At 49.6% G+C, this 15,863-nt stretch overlaps 1 protein-coding gene across 3 annotated transcripts in view; it reads right to left on the bottom strand.

Annotated features, from left to right (window-relative positions):
• The window catches only part of LBHD2 (LBH domain containing 2), a 353,161-nt gene extending 337,659 nt beyond the window's left edge, over nucleotides 1-15,502 (bottom strand). Inside the window, exon 1 of one of the 3 annotated variants that reach the window (XM_086937843.1) lies at nucleotides 15,279-15,502. The gene's annotated coding sequence lies outside the window, so the exon portion shown is untranslated. The other 2 variants (XM_086937845.1, XM_086937842.1) reach the window with 2 other exon arrangements.
• Nucleotides 15,503-15,863: the final 361 nt, after the last annotated feature.

Below are 15,863 nucleotides of genomic sequence, written 5' to 3'. Positions count from 1 at the left end.
CTCCTAGGGATTGACTACTGCTACACAGAACGAAGTGCGTCAAGAAACGTTGCGGACGGTCGTAGGGGATGGCATTTTCGAAGCTGATGGACTTGGAAGAAGCTCAGGCGCAAAGGTTCAAGTTGCAACAACTTAGTCGTACCAAATGTTTTATGTTCCAAATATTCGTATTGCTTTTGACTGTTTCTGCATTATTGGCGGGTGGGGTGTATTACATGATGTCTTGTTTCTTATCTCCTGCCATACCTACTCCTACCCCTGATCCTAAACCTACCACTGTTGCATCTCCCCATTCTTTTCACTTCTTACCCGAACACGAGCAGGCTAGACGTGCAGAATTCCGCAACAATTCCTTTATTCAGCTCCTTCACCAGCATCAGTTAGTGGTTAACACTACTAATTGTTGGGTGTGTGGGTTGATGCCACATACTACGGATAAGGGAATTCCATATCTGGTGTTACCGTACAGTTCCCAAGGGTCTGCTCGAGCATTTCAAACAATGTTTCGAAGCGCACTAGATTCTCACCCCAATCGAAAGCCACGTTCTCCCTACCTTGGCCCTGGCTCGTACTATAAGCCTTTGTCTATAGCGATAGAAGACTTAGATAGAGATATCTATGAGCCATCGCTCATTCCAGTGGAAGAGGTACAAGCCTATAGGGTCCTGAGTAAGGCCGAGTACAGTGCGCTCACAAGTGATAAACAGCTTAAGAGCTCGCCTCCGATATGGGTCGTACCCCACATTGGTAATTTTTGTCTAATGGGTCGTGGCCGAAGATCGAAAGCCCGACTTGGAGAGAGTGCTTGCACTGAAAATTACATGCTGCCGATGATCTCGTCCCCTGTGTTTCTGGCTGCCAAGGGTACCTACTTTGTTTGTCATGATCGTGCGTATGCATGGTTGCCCTCTGACTTCATGGGCTCATGTTTTATCGCAAACTTGTTGCCTCCGACGTTCACTGTAGATGCAGATTATCACAAGACTAGAGTTGTGAGAGGCGTAATTAGCGAAGAGGATACTGCCGGTCAAGAGGCAGGAGACTTTTTCAAGGGTTTCCTCCCGTTTTGGGGACCTATGGTTAATAGTAGGAACCTGAGACAGTTGACTCGAGTGGTAGAATCGACAGCTAATATTACTGCCAGTGCCCTTGGTAATATCACCACAGAACTCCAGGCGGATAGACTTATGACGTTACAAAACCGTATGGTTTTATGAATGAATGAATGAATGAATGAATGAATGAAAAAGGTATTTAATAAAGCGCACTGCGGCCAAGCGGCTTCCTGGCGCTGGGGACCTGGTCAGGGCTCACAGAGGGGATCTGGGGAACCTAAGAAGGAAAAGCCTGGGTGAAAAGGAAGGTTTTGAGGGCCTTTCAGAAATGGGTGTAGATGGGGATGGAGCGAATGTGAAGTGGAAGACTATTCCAGAATTGGGGGGCCAGAACAGAGAGACGAGTGCCACCAGTTCTGGATTTGCGGAATCGGGGGATGTGCAAAAGAGAAAGAGAAGAAGAGCGAAGGGTGCGGCTGGGGGCGTGGGATGAGATTAGGGAGGAGATATAAACAGGGGCAGAGCGGGATTGAGCTCGAAAGGCAAAGCAGGCTAATTTGAAGAGAGATCTGAAGCGGATAGGGAGCCAGTGAAGGGATTTAAGAACAGGAGTGATGTGAGAGGATTTTTAGACGTGATCTTAGCAGATCGTGGTGGGGTATGTAAGGTGATCCATTCGAGCTGCTGTATTTTCATTCCTGATAATGCTCCGACTGTCTATCAAGCCATCTCAAAGTTGCATAAAATCTCTGAATCCATACACGTGGATGTAGGGGATTGGACGCTACTTGGGTGGTTTTGGGGCCTGATGTCGACTTGGGGTTGGAAGATTCTGATGATCATCGGAGTCGTTGTGGCGTTCCTGTTCACGTGTTGCCTTTGTGTGCAGTGTGGTCCTGCCTTATGTGGCCTCTGTGCTACAACGTGTATGAGACAGCCGCCTGTTACCAATGGAACTCGGTTGGACAGAGCTATGCTACAGCAACATCTAGATGGTCTGATGAATATCGAGTATGATTCCGACTAGTGCTTGCCTACATGAGGGCAAAAGGAGCGTCTGAGGTTCCGTGACAATTGTAAGTGGTGTTTTCGACTCGCACGAATATGGTCGAGTCTGGTATCTACGAACCGCAAATGACGAGTTTAGTAAGTGTGCGCAGTTTCGCTGTGCTAACTTAAACCGTTCGTTTGTTATGTGGGTTTTTCATCTGTACCCACGGGTTCCATCTTAGATACGGCATCCATTTTGTCTCTTGCCCTCAAGTAGCCAGCGAACGGACGTTGTCCGCTTCGCGACCCTGGGGCTCCCAAGATATTTGCGGAAGACACATGTCCTTTGTAAGTGTCTTTATGATGAGGGGGATGATACTGTAAGGCAGATGGCCCTGCTCGAGGCTCATCTCGCTGTGCCGGTTTATTGTCTCAGCCGTGCATCTCATTAGACACGTCCCTTTGATGCCTGTAGCTCGTGTTTCCCGATACCTCCCCTTTTACACCCTTTTCCAATCTCCCCACTGTTTCCATCTTCCTCTGCACCTGTCCTTGTTCCTTCTTCGATCTGTTTTACTGCTGATTGGAATGTACTAATGGTGGGAAGATGGGTTTTTACAGTTGGGAACCGCCAAATGTTTCCGCACTTATGTTCCGGACCTTATGAGTATCAAAGTGACCAAAGCGACCCCTCTCGGGGACAATTGTGGGAACCGGGTTGTAAACCTTTGTGTGCTATGCAAACCTATGGGAGAATTCTGTATAAAAGGAGCGATCAACAGAACCAATTTGAAGCAGTCTCCCCGAACTACACTCGTTGTACTTCCTGTGACTTCTGTGTTTCCCTGCAGTAAATAAACCTTGAATCTTTGACGCCGAAGGAAGTGTCCCGTGTCTCTGTCATTCGTACGCCGGAGCAGGTTACCCACGAAGGTTTCAGGTGTTGTCCCCTGGCACCGCTGGGTCTTAAAGAACCCAGTCCTTCAGAAGGATGCACCAGGATGACAGGAGTGTTGATTTTGCAGGAGGAATGGGCAGTCGAGGCACGCTGCTAGGATGTGGAGGTGCAAAGGGACTAGGTAAGTTTGAAGGTAAGAGTCAGCATCATCATGCTTGGTGAGGGGGCGAGCATAAAGGGTGTTAGGAATGGGTATCGACTTGCTTCTGGCTTAGCTTTAACCAATGGTTACACTGCAGTGGGATCTTGGTTGATAAGTAGAATCTGGTATAGCGGTTTGTGGTGGAGGGCTGAAAGTGAGGAGGTCTGAAAATGAGGATGTCACAGAGTGACAGGGATTTTTCCTTCATGACCAGGATCTTCAACTCTTTCTTGAAATGGAGGAGGGATGAAGCTTGCCGGATTTGGACTTGGATACATTTTATGCATCTTTGGGTGTAGCAGGAAAGTGGCTAGCACACAAACCTATCTGTCTGATATTTTTTTGATTTCAGACTTGTAATTCTGCAGCTGAATGTCTTGCACACTATGTTGTCTGGCAGTCTGGCACTGCTAGATGGTCCAGTTTGAAAGACAGTGGCAAAAGGGAAAACTAAAATGACAATGACGTATTGCTTTATTTTGCCTACTGTATGCAGTCAGTGGCCTGTGTGCAGTGTGGGGGGGGGGGGGGGGCGGGGCTGGCCACAGCAGGGGAGGAGTGGTTACTCCCAAAGTGCGCATGAACTGTTTGGCCGCCCATCTTGTACTGACCAAACAGTTCTTGCGCACTTTGCATGGTCATACCAGGCTGCATTACAGAGCCTGTTGAGGAACATGCTCAGGCTCCCTGTTCGAGTCTTAGCAATCACAATGCTGCATTGCAGCGTTATGATTGGCTCAGGGGAGCCTGTGTACCGGGTGCTTCATGCTGCCAGCCAGACTGCAGAGGGAGAAGGAAGAAGACGCAGGAGAGGCAGTGGCCTGCCGGACGTTCTAAGGTAAGTGTGTTTTTTAATACTAGTTGATCTACCTCATTGTGTGATTCTGTGTATTTTTTTAACAACATATACTAAGATGGCAAAATGCAATGATGCATCTGCTGTATAGATCTTCGTTTTTCTGTGAGATGATAGGTTTTAATCCCATTCAGCCTGTCATCCGTGTGAGTTTTGTAAAATAAGCACCTAGAGTAAAGTGCCGCCTACTGTTAAAGTGCTTTGAGTCATGGTTGATACGGTCCTGCATTGGCAACCAGCTATTATCCCGGTTCGCTTTTCAACCAATATGGAGGTGGAGTGGGCCTCAGAAGCAAATTGAACACGTTTGAAATACTGCGCACATAAACGCAGACCACTCGTCACAGGTGACTCAGTCCTTCGCTTTACACGTATTTCTCACGCACTTTCATAGAGGAAGTCTCTCACACCAGGCCCCAGGAGGATGAGGCCCACCTAAAACTTCCGGTCCATGCCAGTCGTGTAATAGTCAACAGCGACGAAGGGCTCAGATTTCGAATGCGGGACAAGAGCCAAGAAGAAGGATTTGGATTTTCAGTACAATTTAGCACTGCTGTTATACATCATCCGACGCTGCCAAATATTCCACGAGTTCCTGAAAAGCATGAAAGGAACGCGGGCTGTAATGTGAGCCGCAGCCGGACTGCTCTTCCCCGCCTGGCCAGAAACTGCGGCAGAGGGCCGGGGCCCAGCCAACCCCACACACAACAACAGACCAGGACCCTTCCCCACACACAACAGCAGCCCAGGACCCTTCCCCACACACAACAGCAGCCCGGGACCCTTCCAACACACAACAGCAGGCCGGGACCCATCCCCACACACAACAGCAGCCCAGGACCCTTCCCCACACACAACAGCAGGCCGGGACCCTTCCCCACACACAACAGCAGGCAGGACCCTTCCAACACACAACAGCAGGCAGGACCCTTCCAACACACAACAGTAGGCCAGAACCCTTCCCCACACACAACAGCAGGTAGGACCCTTCCCCACACACAACAGCAGGCAGGACCCTTCCAACACACAACAGTAGGCCAGAACCCTTCCCCACACACAACAGCAGGCAGGACCCTTCCCCACACACAACAGCAGGCAGGACCCTTCCCCACACACAACAGCAGGCAGGACCCTTCCAACACACAACAGTAGGCCAGAACCCTTCCCCACACACAACAGCAGCCAGGCCCCTTCCCCACACACAACAGCAGGCAGGACCCTGCCAACACACAACAGTAGGCCAGAACCCTTCCCCACACACTACAGCAGGTAGGACCCTTCCCCACACACAACAGCAGGCCAGGACCCATCCCCACACACAAGAGCAGGCCGGGACCCATCCCCACACACAAGAGCAGCCCACAACATACTGCATGACGTACCAACCCTAAGCAAAGGCAGAGTTCTTCCAGAACTCCAGGGACAGGGACAGAAAACAACGCAGCCTTACTCAAAGTACAGCACTCAGTTCAAGGGGCAAACAGAATGGGAAGAGCTCCAATCTAAAATATACCGGCAGATAGAATGGACTTTTGCAGACAGACAGGTATAGGTAAATATTCCTTGCGAAACCAAGGGACGGGGTCCAAGATATTTAGTAAAACGGGTACGACTAAATCCTCCCATCCTCATTTTCTTTGCATTTGGACGTATAAGGAGGCTGAGGTGGGAAAGTATTGTACTGTGTTACATGACATTCCGTTGTGTACGCCACACACACATGACCTGAGCCTGAGGGGCTCCTTAAACAAGTAGTCGAGGCTGTACACTGGCAGCTTTGGGCACCGTTCTTTCCAACCTTGGTGTCCACTCTCTTATTTGTGTGCCCGCACTCCTGCTATTGGCATGATGCCACACTGGTGACAAGGTGAGGCATCCTTAGCCCACCAGGTAAAAGAAACAGACCTGAGGCCTACATCGCAGCCTGCCTGCCGGACACCAGCATTTCTGACTCCACACGCTGGGGCTACACACATGGTACGCGTGTGCCAAAGCCATTGCAGGGACCAGAGGGCCACCAGCATACCTTGACTCCAGTGCTGCGTCATCACAGAGCCAAGTCTATCCAGAGCGCAACACATTTAGTGGTAAGAAGAATAAGACGTGGGTTAACACCAGCCTTTTCTAAGTACCACGCATCAGGAGTTAGACTAACACATTTTAGTGCTGGTGTCTGCATCACCGCACTAAAATGCACTAGTCACGCATACAGAGCTCTCTGACACAGTGGGGATGATCATTAGGCTCTCCAAAAGCAGCCTGGGTGCAGTGCTTAATGTATGCGCTGCCCTCTTTGCCTGCATGAGAGCTCATTGTGATTGTGATCCACCACCTAGACAGTCAGTGGGGCATAATGTTTCAATTCCTTCTGTGGAGAGTAGCAAAAAAGAAACTGTGCTCTCAGGCCAGCATATGGCTGCTAAGCATCCATCGGGTGGGGCCCAAGATTGAACAAACATCACTGCCACTTATGATCATGGTAAGTTATCTACACAAAGTCATACTCTTTTTGTACAAGTCCATAATGTTAGATGTTTACGGAGTCCCTAAATTATTTTTCTATTAACCATGATTATTACCGGAGAAGGAAATATTCATATCTGAAATGCACAGTAATTTAAAGATATAAAAACAATAATAATAATAATAACGTTTGCAAAGCTCCTGGTTACACTAAAATCAGTGTGTCCCCACGCTGCAGATACAGACCATAAAAGAGCTTCAACCACTGTCCGGGTAGGAGCAGAGGAAGGAGTCAGCCAGACATTTTACCTAACTACTTGGGAAACAGGTGAGTCTTCAATTTCTGACGGAACCTCACCTCAGACGGTTCCATACGGAGCTCAACAGGAAGTGTGTTCCATTGTTTACTGGCTAGGTATCTAAAAGAGCGGCCGCCCTCGGTTTTGCTCCCATTGAGGCAGTTGCTCCCACTTGCATAGTGTTTACCAGCCACTCGATCATCGTAAGAAATTCAAATCATTATACAGAGCAACTTAAAACTGTCTCATAGCAATGTCCCTTAAATTTCCCCCCAATGTTTTCCTCTGGGCCCGTTGCATCGTCACTGGTCCCGGCGGGCGGCATGCTGTATGATCAGATTGTTGCCTGTGCTGAGGCAGCACCTACCCAGACATTAAGGAACTGCGCACACAACCCCTGAGCGTGGTCTGCTGGTGACAGACACCTCAGACAGGTGGTCAAGTGGGTAGTGCAGGCACTGGCGAACGCGGTGCAACCAGCCTTGGACAGTACCAAGAGATCAAAGACTTTCCAGTGCTTCATGTGATCTATGAAGCTCACCATGTCCCTAGCAGGTCCTCTCTCTGCAAAGCTCGCCAGCCTAAATCACTAATGGGGATCCCAACTGACCATCAGAAGCCTGGCTGACACCAAGGCTGAGCCTCCAGCTGCTGTTGTGCTAGAACCAAGAACAGGCAGCGTCTTGGCTCAGCATTTACAGAAAGTAAGAGAACTAAGTGGAAAGTTAAGTAGTAGTATAAATTAGTTCACAGGCACCGTTTTTGAGCAATGGTGGTTCACCGGTGGTAAGGATTTTATTACTCATTTGGTTGATCGTGTTGGCAACCTCTGGCAACATCAATAGGACTGCCTTATTCTGCTTATGTTTATTGCTGTGTAATAAATTTGGACCAAATAGCAGGAATCTCACTAAAAGGTACCCACATTCTCGCCATGGATTCACTTGGGAGAAAGAGTCACTCAAAGTGTGAAACATTTGGCAGTAGAATGTCACTCATACACACACAGAAACTGTAAAAATGTCATACATAGGCTGAATGAAAACTTGGCATGTGGGCAGGAGGCACAGAATCAAGCAGATTACCACATAATCAAAGCAAAGGCTCCTATCCCTCCCTCATCCTTAATTACTGTAAGCATCCACGCGCACAGTGCACAGTGCAAGGGAACAGAGCAAGACTACATAACAGGAGGTCTTCCTTAGCAATAAAACATCAAGTGCGCAACAAACCAGAGTTGGAATGGGACAGAAATTAGACCCAGTCACCAAAACAAAAGCGCCCACCATTTGTGAATTAGAAAGCTAAAGAAGTGTCAAATTGGGCAGTTTTGAGCTTGTAAAGATATGCCATATAAGTATTTTGCAAGGTATCAAATACCACACTATCTGAGTTTGCTGCAGGCAATGTTTGTTTTAGTATCGGGGAAATCAACAGTAAAAAATGGCCTAGCAGATTCCAAAACAGGCCCACAAATTAGCCAGAAAAACAGCCCACACACTACTTATCAGACCAGCCCATCGGGCACTTCCTGATTGCCTTATAGGCAGGGCCACTGGAATTATGCGATTGTGATGTTGTGTCGATTTTTGCATGATTATAGGTTTACCGCATTTGCCACTTAATCGATCATCTGCTAAATATTCAGCAGATTGTTTCTCGCTCGAATGGTCCAAAAGTTACTAAAAACATAGCAATATATGTTGCCGCACAGTAGAAGGCCCTTTACAAAGGTTGACGGGTCATGTTTCTGTAGCCTATTGCTGTGTCTGAATGATAAATTGGTACTAATGGGTTGCAACTAATGCCCAGACATTGTTAACAAGGTTAACAAAGATGAAGGATGGAACAAGCAGGGAAGCAGAAGGGGATGGGAAGATGGGCAAGCAACGGCGGGGAAATAAAACCTTAATTGATTCAGGATCAGTGACAAAAATGAATGTGTCAATGCGTAATGTAACTGGTGAGCACTTAAAGTGCTCCAATACCATTGACTTATGGTTGCGCTATGGCAAGATGGACGACGGAGCAAGCTCTCCAATATCACTGGATCATGCAAAAAATAAAAAGCAAGGGGCAGATTTATGAAGGGCTTGCGCCACGTTTACGCCGCCGTTGCGTGACGCAACGGCACGGAAACGTGGCGCATCCCTGCGCCCTATTTACAACGTGACGCATCTAGGAGATGCGTCACGTTGTACAGCACTGCGCCATGAGGAGGCGTTCCTGCGCAGGGGGGGCGTTCCTGCGCAGGAACGCCTCCTGAAAGTGGCTGAGTGAAATCTATGAGATTTCACTCAGTCACTTTCAGGGCAATGCTGCGTCAAAACCCTGCGCCTGCTTGAAGCAGGCGTAAGGCTTGAGGCAGCATTGAAAGAATAGGCCCCCCCAGAGCATTGCTGGAGCTGCGTCGCGCTTGCGACGCAACTCCAGCAATGCGCCACATTTCCGGCACAGATGCGTCACGCATCTGTGCCGTTTTTGCCCCATGGTGCGCCGCATCATAAATGCGGCGCACCATGGGTGGCGTAGCTGTGGCGCACTGTGGCGCATGTTAACTGGCGCATCCCTCGGGATGCGCCAGTTAACATAAATCTGCCCCCCAGTGTTGTTCGTGTTTTAACACATTTTAAAGAAATCCATTTGTTTATGTACATTTGCATGCCTTTTAGTGGCATGTGTGTATGTGTACAAGGGAGACAGCCTGAAAACACAAGTACTCCTATGGAATGCTTGAAAACAAAGAAAAAAATTGCTCCGCAAACCAGGAGCAGTGTAAAGAAAATTTACTTAGTCCATACGCTATGGGAGTGCCAAACACCAGAAGAGGGCATGACGCCTGCATGTTATGATGAATGGCATCAAAGAAAATGAGAGTGATGCTGAAGTTTACTAATTGTATGAGGTGGGCGGTCTGTAAGTCCACAGATAGAACACAACACGTTTCTTCGAGACAGCACATTTGCTATCTAGCCGAGACCTAAAAACAATAAAGTAATACTACCTCAAAATGTGCCGTGTAATGCCGCATAATGTGCCTATTTTAACAGCATAATTTGCCCCTCCCCTGCCACATCATTCCAGCGGCCCTGCCTATAGGCCACTACGCCTCTGCAACAAACCCCGCCACACGCCACCAGGCCACAGCATAACCAGACTCCTGTGCCGACAGTAGCAATATAGGTAGAATGAGCCAAGCACATGAAAAAATGATAACACCTGTGGCAGAAACAACGCCCTGAAACCTAGCAGCACCGCATCGAGTAGGAGGAACCAGCAACCCTGTACCCCAATTTAGTGAACTCTGCGACTCAGCAACTGCAGCACTCAGATAGCATATTTGTGCTGCCAGATTGTATAACTACTTCAAAGCCACTAAAGAAACTGATGCTGAAACAAAAAGGTTACTGTTCCATTACAGTGGGCAAAGAAATCTTTAATCTCCTCGGGAACCGCTCCGAGACCAGAGAACACCGACTACAGCAGTGCGGTGACAGCGCTGCACAAACATTTTGACTCACAAATGAATCCAGCCTTAGAATGATTCAAGCTTCGAGAAGTGTGATACATATACACACATATAAAGGGGGTAGTGAGAGACAGTTATCCCTCCCACTGGTGATCCACGGGGAAGCAAGGCCTGCTTCTGCTTCCAGAACACATGTTATGTACACGGATTGGCATACATTGTGAATGTATGTGGCATCATTGCGCACTGGCATGTATAGCTGGCATCGTTGGGCATTGACTTGGGAATGGATCTGGCCTGTATCCATCCCCTTTCACACCAGTGCTCCATAGCAAACCAAGGAACTGGGCACGTCTAGGGAGCGCCACCGCTGCCAAGGATCACACGTGCAGACTGCAGAGGGAGTATGGAATGTGTGCGATACTAGCCTTGTCCCTGGCGTGCAATAACTAGTATTATCTGGGGAGTGCGTCCAAGATCCGAACCTAGTAATGGTGGGACACCCTAGGAACAGGTATATAAGTCGGAAGCTCAGCGAGGAAAACCTGCCCTCCACGTGGGCTTTTAAAGGCCTAACTCCCCCGTGGCGTGGGTAGGGGAGATCACACTAGACTAAGAAGCGAGAGCAGTTATTATCATGACTTGTGCAAACATGTAGCCCCTTCAAAAAACACGACATAGTTGAAGGCAGAGTTAATTTACAATGATATTGAGCAGCTGTCTGCGATCGCCTTCAGAGAGAACTGTCAGTACAATATTACTCACCTCCATAACCACCACCTCCATTCCCTAGTCTTACTTATCAATCGCCCCCTCCCCTGCTGCCGGAAATCACGCAGATCTGTGCCCGGGGGCATTCTAGGCACATTGATTAGGGCGACACCGCCGTGGTATCCACCACCCCGAACACTGCAGCCTGTTGACTCGCCAGAGCCGACAAGGAGTGCAGCCAGAAAACATGCGACGCACATGCACGAAGACTGTGCACTTCCCCCTTTACTTTGTCAATGGTAGCGAACGGGGGTACCCACCACCCCAAAGATCACACGTGCATGTAAAAAACATGCCAAGAACGTGCACGAACACACGATGCTAAAGTGTACCTGCTACAGGCAGCAGAGTCTAGAACATGTCTACGTCCAGGGGCCACACGTGCATACGCAGCAAACATGCTTCAGTTCAGAAAACATGCCAAGAACATCCTTGGATACAGGGTACTAGAAAAAATATACTATGGATGTCAGAGTCTGTAAGTAGCACGCATGGCAAACATATGCATGGCGAACATGCCATGCTCTGAATACTTTGTCAAGTATCGAAGTCTGGCGTATGGGGGCACCCCAAAGATCTTACATGTGTTTTCAGAAAGCATGCCAAGCCGGTGCATGAAGACATGATGCTATATAAGACGTCCTATATGCAGAAAGAACAGCCTGGAACATACACAACCCCAGAGTACAAGTGTGCCACTGCCAAGCACATCCCTGAAGACATCATGCAACAGCAGTCATGCGAATCATTCTGAAACACACCTTCTCAAAGATTCCTTGTGGTTATCCAGCAAACATGCCAAGCTCCCATCTGAAGATAGGATGCGGCAGTGGGCATGTCCGAGAGTCTGAAAGACACCCACATTAAAGATCATACCCGTGTAAAATCCGAAAAACAAGCCAAGTATACGCGCGAAGACGTAATGCAACAGTGGGCATGCTACAGATTCTGAAAAACACCCACTTTAAAGATCATACCCGTGTATCCACTAAGCATGCCAAGCGCATGCCTGAAGATGTGATTCAACAGAGTGCAAGCTACAGATTCTAAAACACACTCAGCCCAAGGATCCCGTGCGTGCATCCAGAAAAAACATACCAAGCACATGCCTGAAGACGATCCTGGAGTGAACATGCTGCAAAGGGCGGAGTTTTAAACACCCATACCGCCAAAGATTACACGCCTACATCCATCAAGCATGGTCATGCACATGCTTAGACAGATATTACCAGGGGCGACCTGCTACAGGGGGCGGAGTCCGAAACAGCTTCACCCCAAAGATCACACAGAGGTATCCAGCGAGCAAGCCAAGCCCATGCCTGATGACATATGATGCACATTGGCTACACTACATAGGCCTGTGCCTGAAACACCCCTGCCACTAAGGTCACATACATGTATCCAACAGACATGGTGCAGTAGTGGACATGCTGCATATGGCAAAGAGCCCACGTGTTTGGCCAGAAAACGTGCCAATAGCATGCATGCAGAAATGGCTTCAGTGAGTGTTTAACAACCCCACTCAGAGTGTCTGTGTGATTCAAGCAAACTTGTGTGGCAAGTTTGGCAACGCAGTCTCCTCGGAGAGGCAGGGGTGCAGCCTGGTGGCATCCGGCTCCCGTTACAGTGTAACCAGCAAACAGGATAGGCACGAGTGTGAGTGTACACACATTAAATTGCAGTGGAGGGTAGCAGCACACAGCAGTAATCTCGCCCAGAGGCATGCGCTCACAGACAGGAGTGCAGCCATACACACAGGCTTGGTCTTGCGCACTGATACATATAGAATTTCAGACAGGCAGGCATGGAGTACATACATCACCATCAGCGTTAAGTAGAATGTAGCGCCTTAGACTCAGGAAGCATCCAAGCGCTACATATCAAACTGACTATCAAAATCAATCAGCAAAGATTCGTTTTCAGTTTTTCCTAAATCCATGTAACTAATTTTGAGTGTTGATGGCCTTTGGATTCACGTACGAGTTGATACAAACTTGCAAACACACTCTGGAGGGGGACATGCAGACGCAAGTCTACCACACATACACAGGCATCGATTTACAAAAACACTGAGACACACATGCACACACAAACATGGAATACATGAACATGCAGAAATGCCTCAGTCACGGATGTACACGCATACGAGATATTTCCCTTCGTCTAATTGCACACAAAGTATGGTAACTCAGATACACCATAATGACAAACACATGTGTACAAAAACAAACATTGAAATATATAATGGGACATATACACGCATACAGCTTTGCACACGTCGCTCCTGCACAACGAGAAGTGCAGGAGCACTTGAACAACATGCAAACATGCAAACACTTGTTGCAGACACTTTGAGACACACACTCTGCACGATTCACTCACAGTTGGAGATACATACAGCTCAGGGAGGCTCGGAGACCCCAGCTGCACACCGGCTCTTCTCACAAACCCCTCTTTGTCTCATCTGAACACCGAGCATGCCTCACTCACTCCCACCCCGTCCCCGCATACAGATGTACCAAGAGCTTGGTTTTCTTGCAGGCAGGTCTCACAATGCGCCCCTCTGTAACCCGGGGGCCGCAGCGGGGACTTATTTTTAACTCCACTTCCTTCCTCTCGATATGCAGCCAGAGGTCCCTGCGCGCTCAGATGGGGAGATAGCTCCTGCGTCCCCGAGCACGGAAAACCGACGTAGGCGCGGTAAGCGCAAACTACAGCTCTGCAGGGGGTAAAGACGAAGGACACAGACGAATGGATATAAGGGGTCGATTGAGCTGGAGAAGAGACAGTAACAAACATGGTGGCGATACCAGGGATATCCCATTTCCGTGTGCCTCTTCACTGCACAGGTATAGCATTCCTACACAGCAATGCACAGCTGTCATTCAGGACACCGGGTTCTTTTGCCTCTGCTGTACACCGCCTCCCTTCCCACAAGTAGTGGCACTATGCACGCAGTGCCCTCATATTCACCAAGGAGCAGCGCAGTGCCATGAAGATGGGTTCGAGTGTGCAGTGGCTCCGGCAGTACACTACAGACACTCTCAGTCGTTTCACGTGTGTCTGAAATATGCACAGGGAGAGCTGCGAGGTCAGCAGTGTGCTCGCGCCGCTTGCGCTGCGCCCCAGCCACTCCCGGCCTCGCGCCTGCTGCACCTGTGGATCAGCGCGTGCCTAGGTGCTTCCCTTCCCGCCCTGATAGCATGGGTCCCGGCGGCGCCGCGCTCACCTGTGCTCCAAAGCCTGGGTGTGACAGGGAGGGAGTGGACACGGACCGTGGTGTGGAGCTGCTCCCTCGGCTCGGAGGAGGTCTGTGCGGGAAGGAGGGAGCGCGAGCGACCTAAGAGCTGCACCGAGACCCTCCTCGCGGCGCGCGGCACCGCCCGCAGGACTCCTCCTCACAGCCCTGTCACAGCTCGAGCGTCCGCGCTGTGCATGCCAAGTGTGCCTCAGACCGGCGAGGCAGCCACAGGAGGCAGGCACCGCGAGCGCGTGTCCGCCCGTGCAGGGTCAGCTGCAACCCCGGCGGGGCAGAGGGGCAGAGGTGCAGAGGGTAGCACAGCTACCGGGGAGGTCTCTTTTTTGGGCAGTCACAGAAAGCACCGACCTGGTGGTGTAAGTGAGAATGGGGGGCAACATGGCATGTCATAGACGGCCAGTATAGGGTTGTGTGTCCCATTCTGCTGCAGCGCTGCTGCTGTTCATACCTGTGCACGAAGAACTCTTCATTCCCTTTATCCGCTGTAGCTCTCCATGGCGTCCAGACCTGAGTGTACCTGGGCAATGAACCTCTGCCTGCAGCAGTCTCAGGAGCTAGCGCTGAGAGACTGCACCGAAAGGGGCACGTGCTGAGCTCCGGCAAACACGCACCCCAAAGGGACACCAGCCCAGACAATAAGGACAATTTGCTGCTGCAGAAGGGCAAGAGTCCAATCCATACGTTAACCACCCCCACCCCTGTCTTCTGGTGCTCTTACCTGAGTATCAGAGACCCTTTCAATCTTGCAGCCCTTCATACGCAGCCTCTGCAGGGGGCCCCTTTCAGCAACTCCTGCTACTGCCTTCCTGAGGTATGCACCTGGGCAAGCAGGGCGTCCTACCTGTGACAGCCCTTCATGAGCCCCCTTATGTCCGTTCTTGTGCAAGGACCATGTTCTCCCTTACCCTGCTTCCTAAAGCTTCCCTGATGCCTAAGCGCTGCACAATGCCTGCTCCAGCCACCCTCCACGTCTCTACACATCAGAATGGCACGACATCACCTGGTACGGACCTTACCTGGCCTCTCAGCCCTTCTTGCTGCCTTTCCTGATATCTGGACCTGGAGAAGGAGGGCGTTCTGCTTTTACAGCGCTTAAAAGTCAAAACCTGGGTGTGATTCTTGTGCACCAGCCACATCAACCCTGGAATCTATAAAATGACCTGTAACTCCCCTGCTGCCTCTCTGCTTGTTTTCGTACATGGGTGTCAGACCCAGTTCTGAGGGCCACAAGGCAAACAATGGCTACTGGATCTAACCGGGTGTTTAAGGTTGTTCGCCAGTATGTCCCGGGGCTCCTTCTACTACACCTTTGCAAACTGGGCCAAGTATAATCCTTGCTGCACGTGACTCAGCATAGTGAGGGCGAGCATTCACTGGAGGACATTTTTTGAATGAACGTACTTTTAATTACATAGCAGAACTAAATACTACATAATTAAATTTCCAAATACAGGATGCACTCCTAATCACAACTCTCCTCCTTTGTGGGCGCTACACCCATCCTCTACTCAATGAGCTATTCTCGCCCAGTTGGCCTTATTGGCTATTGTCCCTCCCAGCAGTTGTAAGCAGAGGCATGAATGTTTCTCACATGCAGATAA

The sequence above is a fragment of the Lissotriton vulgaris genome, chromosome 9 (genome assembly GCF_964263255.1).
Source record: "Lissotriton vulgaris chromosome 9, aLisVul1.2, whole genome shotgun sequence".
Taxonomy (NCBI): Eukaryota; Metazoa; Chordata; class Amphibia; order Caudata; family Salamandridae; genus Lissotriton; species Lissotriton vulgaris.
Note: the sequence above shows the minus strand (reverse complement) of the source record. Positions and strands in the feature narration are given on the sequence as shown.